Genomic DNA, 18272 nt, shown 5'->3' with positions numbered 1-18272 from the left:
GCTCAAAAGAGAAACCTTTTGTAACCTACAGAGTTTAAATAAGGGTAAATAAAAACATCCCCACAATTTTGATTCTGTCTCACTTCATCAGACGAACTCGTGGGAAAATGCGTGAAATACGTTAATACTGTTCCAAGTAACCTATACATTACATTCACAGAAGTTATATTTTTCAGAACATTGGCTTTGGATTGTGTATTAACAGATTATAATATAGATTTGATTACACTGAGATATGACATTGCATTAAATCAGTGACACTAAATGGTTTTAGTTAGTTATGCACATTTATTATCTTCTATCTGGCATGGTTCATTTTGTAAAATCTTGAAAGGTAAGGGAAGAATTTGCCTCTGCTGTCATAAAAGTGCTCTGTAGAACAATGAATTACTTAGGTGTCTTATCAAATTTAATCAAGCAATGGTTTAAGTAGCCAGCAGATGGCAGTGCCAGTGCCTATTTTGGCTTTCCTATTAAACAATAAAAGCAGCACAAGTGCTGGCTGCATTGCTGTGCCAGAGTCATCTCAGTTGCTTTTGCTGTTACACTTCACTTCACTTCAGATGCTGTTTACAGAGGGGCCCCTCCTTGCAGCATGGACTATCATACACTTTTCTTTAGGGAATTCCAAGCATGGTGCTGACTGGAAATGCCACTGTGAGGATCATTTCATTGGTCCGGGATGAGTCGACAGAGCTTGGAGGTGAGACATGCATGCTATTCAGTGGGACACTATTGATCCCTCAACTGCATGATTTTGCTTCCCACTTACCCAAGCAATACCTATCTTCTTGTAATGCTGTAGCAGAGGGAAGTTCCAAAATATCTGCTAAGGAATTCATGAAGCTTCTATCAGTAAGCAGAGAAATAGCCAGGCTACTGAAATACTGGATGACCAGTTGCAATATAGCATTACAATTTTCTATTTTTAATTGTGGTGCAGAATTGAGAACTGCTTTAAATGATGGTCTCCTTGTGCTGTGGAATGATGACATAATGAAAGATACCAGCCAGAACTCTCTTTCCTGTGAAATTATTAAGTGGTATGGAAGTCTTGCCTTATCTCCCCCCCCCCCCCCAAGATGAGAATACTAAACTGAATCATGAGAAGAGGCTCTACAAGGACTGTGTGTAGCTGGACTCTGTGGGAAACAGGTGGAATGATGTAGTCCATGAACGATCAACTATCTTTTAATCCTTCATTCTTCAGATGTGATTTTTAGTTTCCCCAGCTTTGAATTCTGCTTATTTTATAGCTCAGCTGTAAAGGATGAATTCAAGGAGATTTACTGCCAAGCAGGTGTCTCTTTTGACCTACAGTACCAGAGGGTCTCTTTGCCTTACTTTGAGAAATAGTGATGCGTTTTGCTATGTGGTAGTCCAGGCATCAACAGTTGTTTTTCTATCAATGTTCCTGTCAGCAAAGCCCACTGGCATTCATTAATTCCAGGTATGTCAAGCTTTAAAGAAGGGTCTGTGCAGCTTTCTTCCAAAAGAGCTGCCACTACTGTTTTTATCACCTGAACTCCTACTGATCCCTTCCCTTTCATTCTCTCTCTTCCTCTCCCTCTCCCTCTCCCCCCCCCTCTCATTCATTCACCCACTCTATTACATTGGAGAGAGAACAGTGGCAGTTTATTTGTCAGGTTGAGGTGGAATTTACCAATCTTAGGTTGTGTGGATGGTGATAAAGAAAAACTTATTCCATTCTAGCTATTTCTTTCAGTTCTCAGTGTTTTGTAATCTTTTGTAACCTGTACTTTGTATTTACTTTGATTAGGAATTTCAGAATGTCTCTTGTGCAGACAGAATGTTTACATGTGCAAGGCAACAAATGTGACATTAAGCACCCTTTTTATATGATCTCTGCCTGGTTTCTGAAAGAATGAGCATTCCATTCTATTTTCTTTGTTTGGGTTTTATTAAAAAGATGATAATATCACATTAAAAGGGAAATTAATTATTTATACAATTAACTACTTGCAACTTACTAACAGATGCTTTAAAAATCTAGTTTTGTAAAAATAGAAAAGGCTATTCATCATTATATTTTAAACTTATTTTTAGTATATTTTTTGATGTCCAATAATGCTGAAATCCAATAATTTAAAGTGAGTTTAGGATTTTTTTTTTGAAAACTGTTAAATCTCTCCTAAGATTTATATTAAATAGTTTTGAATATCATGAGGCTGTATATTTTACATTCAGGATACATAGAATTTTACTTCAAAATATTAGGGCAAAATCTTTTCATACATTGTTTTGAAATAATGTGAAAATTATCAAGTATATCATGATTACAAATGCAAAATATATCTTTGTGTATGCACATCTGGGTATGTATGTCTGCATTTATGTCTGTTTTGTAGTGATAGTGGTGAAGGTGTTAGTTAGACAGACCCAGTTTAAGTACCATTAGCCATAGAGATTTACTGGATAATGTTGTTGTTGTTTTTTAAAAAAATTTTTTTATTAGTTTTACAAAATTTTAAGGAAAAGGGTGATGGGTATGGTTACAAATTTTGACAGCTACATCATGCAGGAACTGGTATTCCCCCCAATTCTCATAACTTTTACATAATGGTAAACAAGATGTTATTGCTTAACTAGAGATTTACTGGATAATGTTGAGGCAATCATGCTGTTGATGAGGGTGAAGATAAGAACATGTTTATTCTATGCAAAATAGGCAACTGGTGTTTCTCAAAGCAGGTGCAACCTTCCCTGCCCCAATCAAATCACAACCTTTATACCTAAAATCTCAAGCAAAGATCCTGTGGTTTTAGGGGTTATCAAAACAAGCATGTCTTTATCAGTACAACAAAAATTTCTCAGGTCTGATAGGTCTCATGTAGGCAGCAAAATCCAAACTTAAATCAAAGCAAATTGAAATGAAAACAAAGTTAAATCTATCAGGTCTGCTGCTTTTCAACCCTGCTTGTTATGATCTCCTGAACCAGCTTCAGCCCTCCCAGCCAGTCAAAGCAGTGTTACCTGCTTTACTCTGATGTCAGAGTAACATCATAGCTATGTGACTTTTATTTACCATTTTAGCTGGGTAAATGGGTTGTAGGGTAACTTCTTGTGCTTGTTACTGTGCAAGCATTTCTAAAACAGTGGGGAGGGCCACCCAAATTATTAAAATGGGTGAAAAGTACAAAGTGGCTAACATCTGGCTCTGACTCATAATTGCCTCAGTTTAGTCTATCACACAGGGTTGTTATTGAAGGAATAAAATTAAGGGAAATGGTAGAATATAAATCTTAAGAATGTAATTCTCTGTAAGTGATTTGGAATTTTCAGAATTATATGTAAATATGTATAGGAGAGCCAGTTTAGTCTAATGGTTAAAGCACCTGGCTTGAAACCAGGAGACTGTGATTTCTAGTCTGGTTTTAGGCATATAAAGCGAGCTCTGTAATTTTGAGCCAGTAACTCTTACTCAGTTCAGGAAATAAGGCTCAGGTAACAAGCCAGTCAGTTCCTGTTGAAACAAACAGATCATCACTTGGTTGATTCCCCAAAAGAGGAGACCCTGCACATCCCAGAAAATGCTACGAAGACAAAAAAAAAGTTGAACATCAATACTCATCAAACGGAGGATATCTAATATTTTTCTCTGGATCAATAAGTATAATCAAGAGATACCCTGTAGGATAATTAAATACAAAAGCTTTTTTCAGGTATCAAAAAAAGGTCTAGGGAAAAGAAAGATATAAAAGGATGTGAATCCAGCTTTATATTTAGCCTTGTTCACATCTAATACAATTGCTGGTCTGTGAGGAAAGAAAGTTGGATAAAAGGTAATTTTGGTGTAAGATGAAGTAAGGCCAAACTGCTCTTATCCACATACCTCTTTTGATATTAAACCAGGGGGGAAAATCCTGTTTTGAATGCTTGAAGGGAAATGTTTTGAAAGACAGAGCAATATAAAAATGGAATAAATAATAAAAGCAATAGAAAAACGACATTTAAAAGCTGCATGTCCACATTTTCTTTCTGAGTTCGTAGCAAGATTTTTTTTTATCAGTGTTAACTTGTATGTTGGAAATGGCTTCTTGATAAGTCAGACAGTATTATATATAATATATATTATATTAATATATATTAATTATTCTTAATAAAATTGCTAGACCATAATTTGAAACTTTCTGTTTTCACTATAATTGTTTACCTACATTTATTGGTAGAGGAGAGGCAGAGTATTTAAAAAAAAAACATCAGGCTGCCAATCACATTTATGTAAAAGCTTCTGTGGAATCTATAAGTATAATCTTTATTGTCATTGTACTTAAATACAACAAAATGGATGCTTGTATCATCGTATATTCAGTCATGGTTAAATAAATAACAGGACATAAAAATTGTGTGACATACCAGAGAACACACCTATATCATCTCAGCTCTTACATACATATGTATTGGACTACAACTCCCAGAATGCTCAGGCAACACGTATAAAAGACATACTAGCTATTTTTACAAATTAATCTCTTCATGTGCATGTAAGGAGTAGAATCTTTTTGAGTCATTAATGGAAGATTAAGATTAACAATCCAGTATGCATCCGAAGAAAACCAAATTGAATTTATTTATTTATTTATTTATCACATTTATTATTTTTATAAATAACTCAAAGCAGCAGACATATCTAATACTCCCTTTGCCTCCTATTTTCCCCACAATAACTATGGAGTGAGTTGGGCTGAGAGAAAATGCCTGGCCCAAGTCACCCAGCTAGCTTTCATGTCTAAATTGAAAGTAGAACTCACAGTCTCCCAGTTTCTAGCCTGGTGCCTTGATCACTTGTCCAAATTGGCTATACACACAGAGCCACGGAGATATTAGTACATAAATAGTTTTTATAATGATAGTTTTTACAAAAATGGTCTGTAAGATACTATAATACAGTGGTAAGTATTGTACAGTCATCGAATGAAAGAGATTAAGGCAGAGGTGGTATTCAGCAGGTTCTGACCAATTCTGAAGAACTGGCAGTGGAAATTTTGAGTAGTTTGCAGAACCGGTAAATACCACTTCTGACTGGCCCTGCCCCCAATCTATTCTCTGCTTCCAAAGTGCCAGCTGATCAGGAGAAAATGGGGATTTTGTAAAGTTTCCAAAGGATGACCTAATTAATTTACGAGCCTCGAGACAAAGTTCAAAAGAAATCCATTCATTTATTAGGATCAACATTTTGGCATATTCTTCTGTGTAGCCGAAACTGATTTCCACTTAATTGTGTTTGAACTTTACTCCTGTATCCCCTCCCCTCTGTCTCTGTCATAAATCACATCCACCAACAAGGTGCCAATGGCAGGCTAGGAATATGTGCATTTCACACACCAGCTATAGGAATATGAGACCTGACTCTGGCCAAAGGTATGCATGGAATTCTCCTCCCTTTTTCTATGTCGACTTGATAGTAGACATGGAAACGCTTTACAAGTTGACAGTAACATTCCCCTGGAATGGGGAGGAATGTAAATTTTACAGTATTCTTCCACTGCCATGAATACCAAGCCACACCACGCACACCAAGCCACGTCCACAGAACTGGTAGTAAAAAATTTGGAATCCCATCATTGGATTAAGGATAATTGCTTATAATTCAACACAACCATTGTGATTGAAACAGGAAACTCTTATAGTTGGTCTGGTCTAAAGTTATGCAAGATACTTTTATATCTTATTTCTGTACGCCTTCATGAAGTCTATACCAGTGGTGGGCAACCCGCGGCTCGGGAGCCACATGCGGCTCTTTACACCCTTTAATGCGGCTCTTCTGTGTGCCGAGTGCCCGCTCCCCTCCCTCCTCTCGGGCTTCGGAGGGAAGCTTCTGCAAAAGCCCGGGCGAGTGACAACCAATTTTGGTCCTATGACTGCAGAATGCTGCAAAATACCATAAATGCAGGCCAGTTGTTGAGTGTTTCAAATGTGATTGGAACACTCAACAAGGTGACCACAGTGTGTGTGTGTGTGTGTGTGTGTGTGTGTGTGTGTGTGTGTGAGTGAGTGAGAAAGACAGACAGAGAGAGGAACAGAGAGAGGGAGTGAGGGAGGGAATCAGAGAGAGACTGAAAGACAGACACACACACACACACAGACAGAGAGAGACAGAGAGGGGGAGGGAGGGAGAGAAAGATAGACAGACAGAGAGACACACACAGAGTGAGTGATTAAGTGAATGAGTGAGAGACAGACACACCCACATACACAGAGTGACAGAGAGAGAGGAAGGGAGGGGAGAGAGACAGAGGGAGAGACAGAGACAGACACACACACACACAGAGTGAGTGAGAGACAGACAGACACATACACACACAGAGTGACAGAGATGGGGGAGGGAGGGAGAGAGAGACAAAGAGCCAGAGAGAGAGAGAGAAAGAAAAAGAAAAAAAGAAAGAAAGTGGGAGAGAGAGATGAAATTAAAAACAACAACATACAAACCTGACTTACTCAAACTATCCAAGGAAATGCAAGGCCAATGTTCACATTAGTGGTTGTGACTTTGTCAGTCAATGTCAGGATGTACTTTTCTCTACATTGTAAGGCAAATTTTACGGAATTTTACGTTATCGATAAATAATATCGTTCTAAAGTTTTTGTTTTATTAGTTGTGTTATTTGTATCCTCCCGACCTATGTGGATACTTGCATGCAGAATATTCTCAATAAAAACTTATTGAAACTAAAAACAGTGTACCATCCTATGTATTTTCGGTTTTAAAAATGTGGCTCTCAAAGTAAATTTCAATCGTGGTTTTGGCGAGATTTGGCTCAGTTGAAAAAAAAGGTTGCCCACCACTGGTCTATACAATTAAGTATATTAAATGTATGTATGCGCTGTTCTTATTTTTGACTGATTTTTTAGTTTTATTTATTTTTTGTACAAGAAAGGGAATAGAAAAGATAAATACCTCTTCTGTCTACTTCTTAAATACCAGTAGTCTCAGGCACTCACTTATATTTAAGCTCATGCCCAACAGGATATTTGTGTCGAATAACTGCTTGAGATTAGAAATAGTAATTAAATTTGCAGGAACTCCCAAATGCTAGTTATATGGCTAAGTCTTTCTATACAGTGGACTAAAAATGTGAAGCAAAATGTATTTCATCTTGCTCATTAGAAGTAAATCCCATTTTAGGATAGTTCTGTCACCTGTTACATAACAGGATAATTGTTCTGCATTGTTAACCATGGATTAATAAAGTCAGAACTCACCTTTGGATAGTGCACAAAGACTTTTCAAAGTGTTGGCCTTGGCATATTTTGCTTGCAAAATATTTTGCCATCTCTCTCTCTATCTTAGGGAAAGGAAATTGAGCTTTTAGAGATGGCCCCCATCCAAGGTATGATTCATTATTGAAATGATCATCTAGACTCCTTCAAGATAATACAACAAATCAGTTAAAATATATTCCAAAATGTTGTTTAAGCACTGAAGTTTGTCATGCATATCCATCTATTGGATTCCCTTGTGCACTGCAAAGAAAGTGGGTGGGGTACCGAAATAAGCTTTTTATTTATTTTAATTATTTATTACATGGCTACCTGTTTGACAACAGTGATTCTGGGTGATGTAAAAATATTAAACCAAAAACTGCAGCATATAACGCAACATTAAAACAATAATCCCAATCACAGAAAATCACATAATTAGCAGCAGCAGCAGTCACCTAGCCTCCTGGCCTGGGGAAACAGCCAAGGGAAATAGCTAGGCCTTTAATAAGGTACCCAGAGAATGCCCTTGGTGATCCAAATGGTGGACAGAGCAGAAATAATGGGAGATAGAAATTCTCACAAATATCCTGGCCATATGTCCGGTAGCTTTTTTAATTGATGACCAGCACCCAGAAATCTACTAGGAACTAGTACAGATCATGAAGCAGTGATATTATATGAGTTTAATAAGAAATGCCAAAACTGCTCACACCACTGCATTCTGGACCTGTCTCATCTTTCAAATGTGCACAAGATAAACCTCCCAAACACAGCCGCCACCTGTTTATCAAGTAAGACTCATGCATCTAAAAGGATCTACAAATTGTGTCCCAACTCTTGACTGGAAAAACTATATTCCAGGCAGAGTTGAAAATGGAAAATCTCTAGAGCTAAAGAGAGTTGCAATACAATAAAACACTCACTCTCCCACGAATATCCTGGCCCAAGATAAAAAGAGAGAAAAACAAGCATAATGTAATATCTCCCATTCCAAATCCCCTAAACTGATCTGGAAGCATACTATGATTCATTCTGTCAAAGATCACTAAAGGATCAAGATGGGCCAGGATGGATGCACTCTCCCATTATGAGCCCACCAGAGGTCATCAACAAGTGCGGTCAGTACCACTTCAGTAGAATAACTAGGCCTGAATCCTGACTAAAAGAGGTACAAACAACCATTTTCGTTAAGGCCCTTTGGATGTATAAACCTATTTTTCCCAACAATCTTCATGTGTCTAGAATATTTTTTAATCCAACATGGGTTTTCCAATCATGTAGCAGATCAGAGACACAATTCAGTGTCATGCAGAAGTAGTTACTCATAATGTCTTAAAGGCCACAGCAGCAGCTCACAGCACTCTCTTGAGGAAGGCGCCACACTGGCAAGGCCACCATTCTGGGTTGCCAAAATTCGGACAACCAATAGATGGCAGCACAGAATTAGTGGTATCCCAATAAGTATGCAATGTGGTCGCAGTATCTATTGCACTCACCAAGAGTCTGCTTCTGCCTGCCATTCCGTCTCTACCCATGCTGCTGACCTACATTTCTTCATTGTTGCATACCAGCCCTTCTAGCGCATGAGCAGATTTAAGGTTTGTTTTTTTTTAATAAAAAAAACCTGGCCAGAGTTTTTTTCCCCCTGTGAGTCCCAAGGAAACTGTCACACATTCTTTGACTCTATCTTATTTCATTGTATCTAGAACCTGAGTTGGTTCAGTTAGGCTTATCCATACCTATAATTTAAGCTACTTACATCATAGTCTCATATCTACATGACTCTGAGCCAGTTTTCTTTTTAAAGGCCTTAAGTGGACTGAGGCACTTTTGTAATAGCTTGCGAAATATTCAGTCTTAGTTGGCAGATGCCACGGCTTTTTGCTTGTCAATTACGACTCTGCTGACCTATTTTTCTCTTCCAGAAATTTTAAACATATTCTTCCATTCTATTCACATCTGCTTGTGAATATACATTCCGAATATAATGGTTCATAATTCTGAGAAAATATGCATGATAGTGTAGTTGGTAAAGAATCACCTAAAACCGTGATGGCGAACATATGGCAAGCGTGCCAGAGCTGGCACACAGAGCCCTCTCTGTAGGCACACACATCAGCACAGCTGCTCTTCTGGTTTCCGGCGTGCTGGAAAACAGCCTGAAAAATACCCAAAAAACACTCGGCTTTTCGGGCCGTTTTCAGCCTGTTTTTCAAGTTGTTTTCAGGCTGTTTTGGGGCCATTTTCAGGCTGTTTGGGGGGCATTTTCAGGGCATTTTTCAGGCCATTTTCAGGGCCATTTTTTACCCCAAAATGGCCCCAAAACAGCCAAAAAACCCACCCAAAAAACAGGCATGCGCACATTGGTCAGTTGGTCTTTGGGTCTCCAGCACTCTGGCATGTGTGCGCATATGCACACACGTTCCAGTTTGGGCACTCAGCGCCGAAAAGGTTCGCCATCCCTGCCCTAAAAGATAAATTGGTAAAATTTAATAATTTGATGAACACTCAAAAGTGCAACATTTGCTTACAGGGATCTAAAATTTAACATTTCTAAGTCCCTTTAATTTCAGAGGCAGAAAATTAGACATGTATTTTAACTCTGCTATGGTCAATGTAAGGAGGGTGTTTATGACTTTCTTGTATCAACAGTTTCTTACCTCGAGCCGCTGCCTTTGCTAAAAACTCACTTTCTGTGAATGAACAAAAAATATTTTTAAAAACTTCTGTGTTCATGTGTTGTTGAACACAACATGACTAATACCCACATTCCGCAAGAAGATAAGAGTGTTCAGTATTTCCTTAACTTCTGTAACATGAGCCCTAATAATTTTTTGAGTCAGAACAATTGGAAAATGGGAAATGATCCAGTAGATCTGTTTTTGTTTTAATCTGAATAGAGTAATTGCTTTGTTTTTTCCTGATTTTAGGAATATTTTTTGGGAGGGGGATCCAAAATTGTTATTTGAAATTAAATCACACACATACATTGACATTGCTGACAATGAGTTTTTAATGTACTGTTTTTAAGCCTTTGCTTCAAACTAGGAAAGTTAGAAAATTAATTATGCTTTGTATGATTTTCAACTTTAGGAAAATGTTAAGCTTTCAGGAGTAATCACAACTTCCTTAGGACTTTTCTAAACAATTCAATGTTTTATGGACTTTATAAGAAATAATGATTTTGTTTATTTAAGAATTGGGAATGCTCTACATCTGCCTTGTTCAGAAACTGTTTGAATATAAAATGGCACTGAAAAAGTAGATTATGACCTGTTCTCAAACTTACAGCCATCTCAGCATCCCCACAGTCACTTGTTTGTAATTTAGATGCTTTGCATTCATTTATATTTGTGATAGTTGCAGCAACCATGTGATCTCCAATTGAGACCTTCACAGCCAGCTGCCAGTAAAGTCAATGGGGAAGCCAGCAGTAAGTCATAAGACAAGGTGATTTGTCAACATGCTTAAAGCACATGGGTGTTTTGCTTAACAGAAAAAGAGAAACTGGTGGTATAAGTTTGGTGTGGTCAGATGTTGTTTCACTTAATGATGAAATTGCATAGCAGCAGAGTTGCTAGGCCCAACTGTGGTTAAGTAATAAAGTTTTCCTCTGTCCAGTCATGTCCAACTCTAGGAATAGTGGTCATCTCTGGTGCTTAGAGCCGTGGTGGCACAGTGGTTAGAATGCAGTACTGCAGGCTACTTCTGCTGATCACCTATCTACTTGCATATGCATGTTTTCAAACTGCTAGGTTAAGTAATAACTATCTGTGAAGTTCAGTAAGAAATGTACAATAATAATGGAATCAAAGTATATTAAAATTTATTACATCAATAAACCAATGTCTGTGGGAAGTGGGTAAGTATCATCAAAAGATGTCATAAACAAGGAGAATGAAATTTATCTTGAGCACCTATGGAGGGAGCTGAGTTCCTATGGATAGGTGTCCCAAAGAAAAAGCCATATTTTGGATATCAGTAGAGGAGAACTTTAGTTTAAAGGGATGTCTCCAGCAGTGGAATTTTGTAGGAAAAGCCTGGGAACTATGTTCAATTCTCACATGCCAATAATTATTTAGGTCTAACTATATGGGATTTCATTTGATGGCAGGTTTGTCTCAGAATCAAAGATAGCCATATAAAAAATCCGTAATTTGGCAATCAAAGTGTGTCCCTCCCCCAAAGTGAAAGCCTTGAGCTCGTAACGCTTTTCATCAAATGGGAAAGAAACTGCCCTGTGGTTCTGTATTCTAAAATGGAAGTCTATCCATTCTTGCAAGCAAAGTCAGTCATTACACATTTGTTTCTCAACCACGCAGCCCAAGGTTTCATTAGTCAAACTCAGAAATTGAAACCACTAAAAGACTAGGTTGCATGCAAAACAGACATTTAAAGGAAGGAAACCTAAACCTTTAATCCAAGAAACATTCCTTTGTAATTGAGAAAATTTCTGTAAATTTACATACTACTAGTATATATACCATGTAGACATGGATTAACACAGCCCACACTTAAGGGCAAGTGACAGAAAATGAATTCTTGTTTTAATAGAAGCAAGGAAGTTTGGGTTTTAAAATAGTATTAGAATGGAAGATGTATTTTTGAAATGAAGCAAGGGATTTTTTAAAGTGCCTCTTGGCCCAAAAATTAATTAATATTTGTTTCTTTTTCTTGAAAGAGAGCTATTACTCATTATGTTTTGACAAAGAAAGAAGAGATAGTAGAAGCAAGCTTTGTTTTCAATATGTCTATCACGTCAATCCTTGATTGTCACTGTGATTAAGTTTTTTGAGTAATGGACACTTCTACTCAAGCACTAATGAATAGATTTTTATTTCTCAACAGCTTAGCACACTGAGAATAGACAATCTCAGAAAAAAAAAACTGGAGGTAAAGCTCATGTGCTTATTCATATCCTGTACAAATGGAAAGAACATCAGTATAGGGATACTGCTAAACAGTATAAATTCAGCATTGTGTAGTTATGTAGTTCAGTCAAATCAAGCATGTGATCTCACAGTGTTAACTAACACCATTTACTTATTAGCTAAGACTTAAGGAAACTTTTCTCTTGGCTGGCACCTTTGGTCATGGTAGCCATTACTCAGAGATGGTATTCAGCAAGTTCTGTCCAGTTCTGGAGAACCGGTAGTGGAAATTTTGAGTAGTTCGGAGAACTGGTAAATATCACCTCTGACAGGCCCCACCCCCATCTATTCTCTGCCTCTCAAGTCCCAGCTGATCGGGAGAAAATGGGGATTTTGCAGTAACCTTCCTCTGGAGTGAGGAGGGAATGGAGATTTTACAGTATCCTTCCCCTGCCATTCCCACCAATCCTATTCCAACACACTTTATCTGGAAATGGTAGGCAGACAAAGACTAGTTTAGGGAGATCCGCTATAGATTGGCAGACCCTGCCGATATTGTTCAAAAGTTCAGTCTTCAAAAAATGTATACTATTTGCCAAAATTCTACAGGTTTATTTTTCCTAGCTTGGTCGCATGTTTATGAGCATATGGAGAAGGAGAGAAGTCCCCTATTAGAAAAATAATTGGGAACTTAGAAATACTGTATTTACTATAGGCTGCAACTCCAAGAATTTTCTTTCTTTTTTTAAGGAAGGAAGCCTACTTTAAGGATACTACTTTACGTATTGGTAAACATTTCCATTAGAAAACATTCTATTTCATAAAAACAATCCCATCAACTAGTGGTTAAGGCACCAGGTTAGAAATCAGAAGATGGTGAACTCCAGGCCTACCTTAGTCATGAAAACTGGTTACTGAATTTTAGGCCAATCACTCTCTCTAACCTCAAAGGGTTTCCATTATGGGGAAAATAGGACGAGGAAGGAGAATTAGATATTTCACTACCTTTAGTTATTTATACAAATAATAAAGGTTGGTTAAAAACTCCAAAAAATAAATAAAAACTCCTAAGGAAAAATGCTTCCATTCATTTTATCTTCATTGCTGTTTCGTCAGAATGCTGCTAATCATTGTACATTCAAATGTCTGTATAATGGTCTATGCTAGATACCTCCTTTTCTGGATGTTTTTCCTCCTATTTTTCTTTTAGAAATTTCTCTGGGAAAGACAGCTGTCTGGAAACAATCTAGTTGTTGTTATCACAACAGAGGACAAAGAATTAGCAAAGAGATGAGTTAGAGATAAGGTAACAAGTCACTGCATTGTCAGTTTGCAGTTGTCATAATGGACAATGGACAATTCATTACTGCAGCTATGATATATCTTGTTCAAAACCAAAAAAGCTAAATGTACTACCAATTGAAGCATTTGTGTAGATCTTTGAATATTTGAAGGATTTTGTCTAATGTTGGCTGAACTATTTTTATAAATGCTTGCCTCAGTAGTTTTTGATGCTATGAAAGGCATAAAAATATTGTGTTCGTTTAGTTGCCAGGATGGATGGAAGCATTTATGGAATTTTCTGCCCAAGAGACCAAAATGATTTGGATGAACCTCTACCATGATTCTGGAGAGTGGTTAATATGCTACTTTTCTTCATGAGCAGAATGTCCCAGGGTAGGCCATCCTTGATAGCACAAATTCATGATTTCTGTACATTTTTATAATACTGTTTTGTTATCTACAATAGTTTATTTTTGCCAGGGTAATTATGATTTAATAGCTGACCAGGTGCCATGATGCTGTAATACTATAATGCTGTAATGCTGTAATGAAGATGCAATGGTAGGAATGACTCAGCAGGGTTATTTGACTGTTACCACTTTAAGAGTCTCTATTATAAGAGAGGCTCTGTTGGAGCATATCTCTTTCTCCCTGTGTTGTTCCCTGCTGTAGCTGCTGATTGATTGTTTGCCCTTTCCCTAGTATGTGTATGTATATTCTTTTGTAGAGATAAACCACTATTTATTATTGTGTACATTTATTGCATGCAAATTTGAGGCATGCAAGAGTACTACGGAAGATGCCAGACCTAGCTGAGGGACTTAAACTAAAGCAATTCAAGATGTACTTAGATTGTGCTATTTGTAAAGAGTCCAGGGTGTATCCTGTGAGTAAGAAAAGCTCAAGGCAAACAAACAGAGTCTTGCAGTTAGTGCACACTGACTTGTTTGGCCCTATGGCACCCTCTTTAGGAGCAGCTAGGTATACCCTAGTCATTGTGGATGACTACATGAGATATGGGTTTTGTTATCTGTTAAAAAGCAAGACAGAGGTATTACAACAATTCAAACAACGGGTAAGACTTATAGAGTGAAGGTATAGTTGTAAAGTATGTCAGTTGCAAACAGGGGATCAGAGTTCATGTCTGATAATTTCCAAAGATGTTTAATGAGTTTAGGCATAAGGCATAGACATAAGAATCTGTACTCGCCAGCTGAAAATGGAGTGGCTGAAAGATGGAATGGTGTATTGCAAACCATGAAAGACTCACTGTGAGCAGATGCAAGAATGAGTAGTAGTAATGGTACTAGTAGTGTTTGTAGCAGTGAGAGTAGACACCAAAGCAGGAGGCATGGACATAATAGAGATAGAAAGCATCATGAATATGTTAAAGCATTTAGCTGTTCAGCTTTAAATGGGAAGAGTGTCAGGATAATGATAATTTAACAGCTGACCAGCTGCCATGATGCTGTAATGCTGTAATACTGTAATGATGATGCAATGGTAGGAATGTCTCAGCAGGGTTATTTGACTGTTACCACTTTAAGAGTCTGTATTATAAGAGAGGCCCTTTTGGGACGTATCTCCCTCTCTGTGCGTTCTTTCCTGCTGTAGCTGCTGATTGATTATTTGACCTTTGCCTATTATGGGCATGTACTATATATTCTTTTGTAGAAATAAACCACTATTTATTATTACAAGTCTCTATTTGATGTTATTGCTTGACAATTTTAAGGTGCACAAATAAAACAAATACAGAGATTAAATGGATATGCATACCATAATGTTTATTCCTCTTTATTATAGCATTGAATTATACCGAGAACATTACTTTCTAAACAGGAGAATAAAACACTCAATCATTTATCCTTTAACATCTAGTGTTTTCCCTTTTAATCTATAAAATGCCTTTCTGAGAAAAGAATTAACTGCCCATACACAATTTAAAACATAAGAACTAAAAAAATAGCTTTTAAGAGCAACAAAAAAGCAAAAATTCTAAGATATCTTTTTTTCAAAATCCTGTAGTTGAATTGAGACCAACTAATTAAAAACCTGTCTAACTATCATTATTGTGTAGATGGATCGCCCCCCCCAAAAAAAAGCATTTCATAAAACTGGTACTAGTTAAGATTGTTACTGAATTACAACTGATGAGCTCACTGTACTAAAATGTTCTTTTGGTCCCTAAATACTATCTTTTGATAGCATGCTTCTTTTTCACAGCTTGTCTTTTTTTCTTCATATTAATAGAAAACCATATTTTCTTTTCCCTTCTCTCATATCCAAAAGCAAAAATAATTTGCAAGCAATGTATCCCCTTCTTTACAACTATCTGCAATTATTGTTTTAATCAGCACTGATTACTGGAACTGTTGTGGGTAAGACCACAGAATATTCATGAATTTCTCAACTAATTGAACAAAAAAAATCAGAATATTGGTCAGGCTTCTGTAGAGAAGACACTATTCTCATAGCTATGTAGGTAGATGTGATTTGTTTCCTTTAACTGACTGTTTCTCAACCTTGACAGCTTGAAGATGGGTAGACTTCAATTCCCAGGTTTCCCCAGCCAGATTTGCTGGAGAATCCTGGGGAATTGAAGTTCACCCATCTTCAAGCTGCCACGGTTGAGAAACACCACTCTAACCCACAGATGGAAATATCTGGCTTTCACAAAAAAGTTTCCCATCACTGATTTGAGGATTTAGTAAATTTGACATGAATAGGCAAAGTTTTTATAAACCAAGTTTATCGTAACCGATAACTATTTAGATCTTGGCCAAATAGTTTATTAGAACTGTCCTTTCAACATCTGTTACTTAAAATTCTCCCTTAAGTTATAGCTGTGGCCTAAAATATGATCCCTTCCAGTCTTTAAGTGGAAAGTTCCTTATTTTGAAGCAAATGTAATATGATTAATCATGACCACCAATCCAATGTTTATAAATAGTATGACAGCATCATCACCTGCCTACAGCATTGTATTAAATATCGACACTTGTCTAAACCATCAGTTATTATTTAGAAAAGTAGCATACCCACCAAAACAATAGGGTTTTATTCTTCTTGATTCTAGAAGTAAACATCTTTCATCTGTTGTTATTTATCTTTTGTCCTTTTCTTTTGTTCTCAAATTTGGCAGACCCAAAAGTGTTAAACAGAAACCAATATTGTTTTTAAATAAATGTACACAGGATTATTCAGTAAATTTCACAGTAAGGCCAGATAGTGTTAGATGCTAAATATGTTATGCATAATACATTTATCTATTGATAAAAAATAAATGTAAAACATATTTAATTTTTGCTCCAAATTGATGCTGTCACCACTCCCCCTTTTCCTGTAAATAAAAATCTGACTATTATACGTGACTAATAATAACTTTAATGTGGTTAACAAGAGAGGTTCTAGTGCAGTCAAAGAACTTAGATTTCCATTAATGCTTTCCTGTAACTGAATAAGATTACCAATCTTCCTGAATTTTTAAAATAACAAGGAACAAGCCATTTTTATAACTGTTTTGGAAGTGATGCTTGACTACAAAAATTAATTTTGTTGGACGACTTCTGGCAGCCGAAGGCGACGGTCGCGTGCGTCCGCCTTTTCGCTGTTTCGGTGAGCTCCCCTGAAGTCTAGGGGGAGCACAGGGTGCCTTGGAGGGGCGCCTTGCCATAGGGATGGCTTGCTGGGACCCCCTGGAATGGCGGTGGCCGCGGGGGGGGTCTCCAGCTTTGCCCCAGGAGCCGGAAAGTATAGGGAGCGCGTGGAATGCCACCGCGTGCTTCGCCGAATGCAGCCTGGAAGAAAATGATCAATTTGAATGAAACAGCTGAAGTGCAGTGAGGTGAGGGGTCTCCCCGGGTCTTTTACTGCCTTTATTCTATTGACTGTTCTGCAGGTTTTTTTGGGGGGGACTCTGTTTCAACCTTTAAAGGAGTTAAGATTGGAGGGGGGAAATTTCCACACACCCCTTGGAAAAGCGGCACTTGGAAAATCTCTCCCTTTTACGGGACAGAGAGAAAGTTTAAAATCTACTTTCACTTCCCTTAAACAATGGGAATTTTTTTTCTTTTTTGACCCCAACTGCGAGAGAAAGGATGGTTGAACTGATTCTTCTTTGTATAGAAAAATTAATTTTGAAAAAATAAGTGTATTCTTTAAAAACAGCAATACATGAAATATTTGTTTTTATAACTAATCCTATTTTTTAGGCTGAGTCTTGCACAGGTTGATGATCCTGATACTTTTGCAGGGATCCGGGGGCCCCCCTCCAATGTATGTATTGCTTTTTACAATCGAACATTATGCTTCTGAGTCATTTTCATTGATTGTGTATTTTCATTACATACTTCATTAGTTACATTAGTTCAGGACCTTTTTCAGTCAGGGTAGGATTCATATCATATCAAATTCTTATCTTAAGAATTTTGTTCTATTGAAAAAAGTTGTGCACACAATATTTAAAGTTGATGTGCATGATATTTACTCAATATATTAATGACAATTAATTACCAAATATATTAGCATGATTACCAATATTCAAGCAGGAAGATATTCAAGGGCTGTATATTACTGAAACAATCTTCTTCCTATAAAAATACTGCACATTATTTATTATTTATCCAACAAATGCACATTAAAAAGGCCACAAAAATAACATAGAAACTGAATAAACAAGTATAAAATGCAATATATTTGTCCCTTTCTGTGAAGGAGAGCATCTGGTTTTACTTCTTCTTTTCTGAATTAGTCAATGATACGTCTGCAATGATTATGATATCTCTAGGTATGTAGGCATTAAATTATTCATTCATTCTTTCTCAGCACCTTGTTTTCTAATCTGCTGTTTTTGAGTGATGGTTGTAACATTTAGTGTTTTGTTTTATTTTC

The 18272-nt window shown here is 37.1% G+C and overlaps 1 protein-coding gene across 3 annotated transcripts in view; it reads left to right on the top strand.

The window, feature by feature from the left end:
- Positions 1-553: 553 nt before the first annotated feature.
- The window catches only part of HTR1F (5-hydroxytryptamine receptor 1F), a 95442-nt gene continuing 77723 nt past the window's right edge, over positions 554-18272 (top strand). For 2 of the 3 annotated variants that reach the window (XM_081952208.1, XM_081952202.1), the window contains exon 1: positions 554-703. The gene's annotated coding sequence lies outside the window, so the exon portion shown is untranslated. Of the gene's footprint in view, positions 704-1181; positions 1451-18272 lie in introns of those variants that run through there. The other variant, XM_081952203.1, reaches the window with a different exon arrangement.

Source organism: Natrix helvetica (assembly GCF_964273705.1).
Source record: "Natrix helvetica genome assembly, chromosome: 4".
NCBI lineage: Eukaryota > Metazoa > Chordata > Lepidosauria > Squamata > Natricidae > Natrix > Natrix helvetica.
Note: the sequence above shows the minus strand (reverse complement) of the source record. Positions and strands in the feature narration are given on the sequence as shown.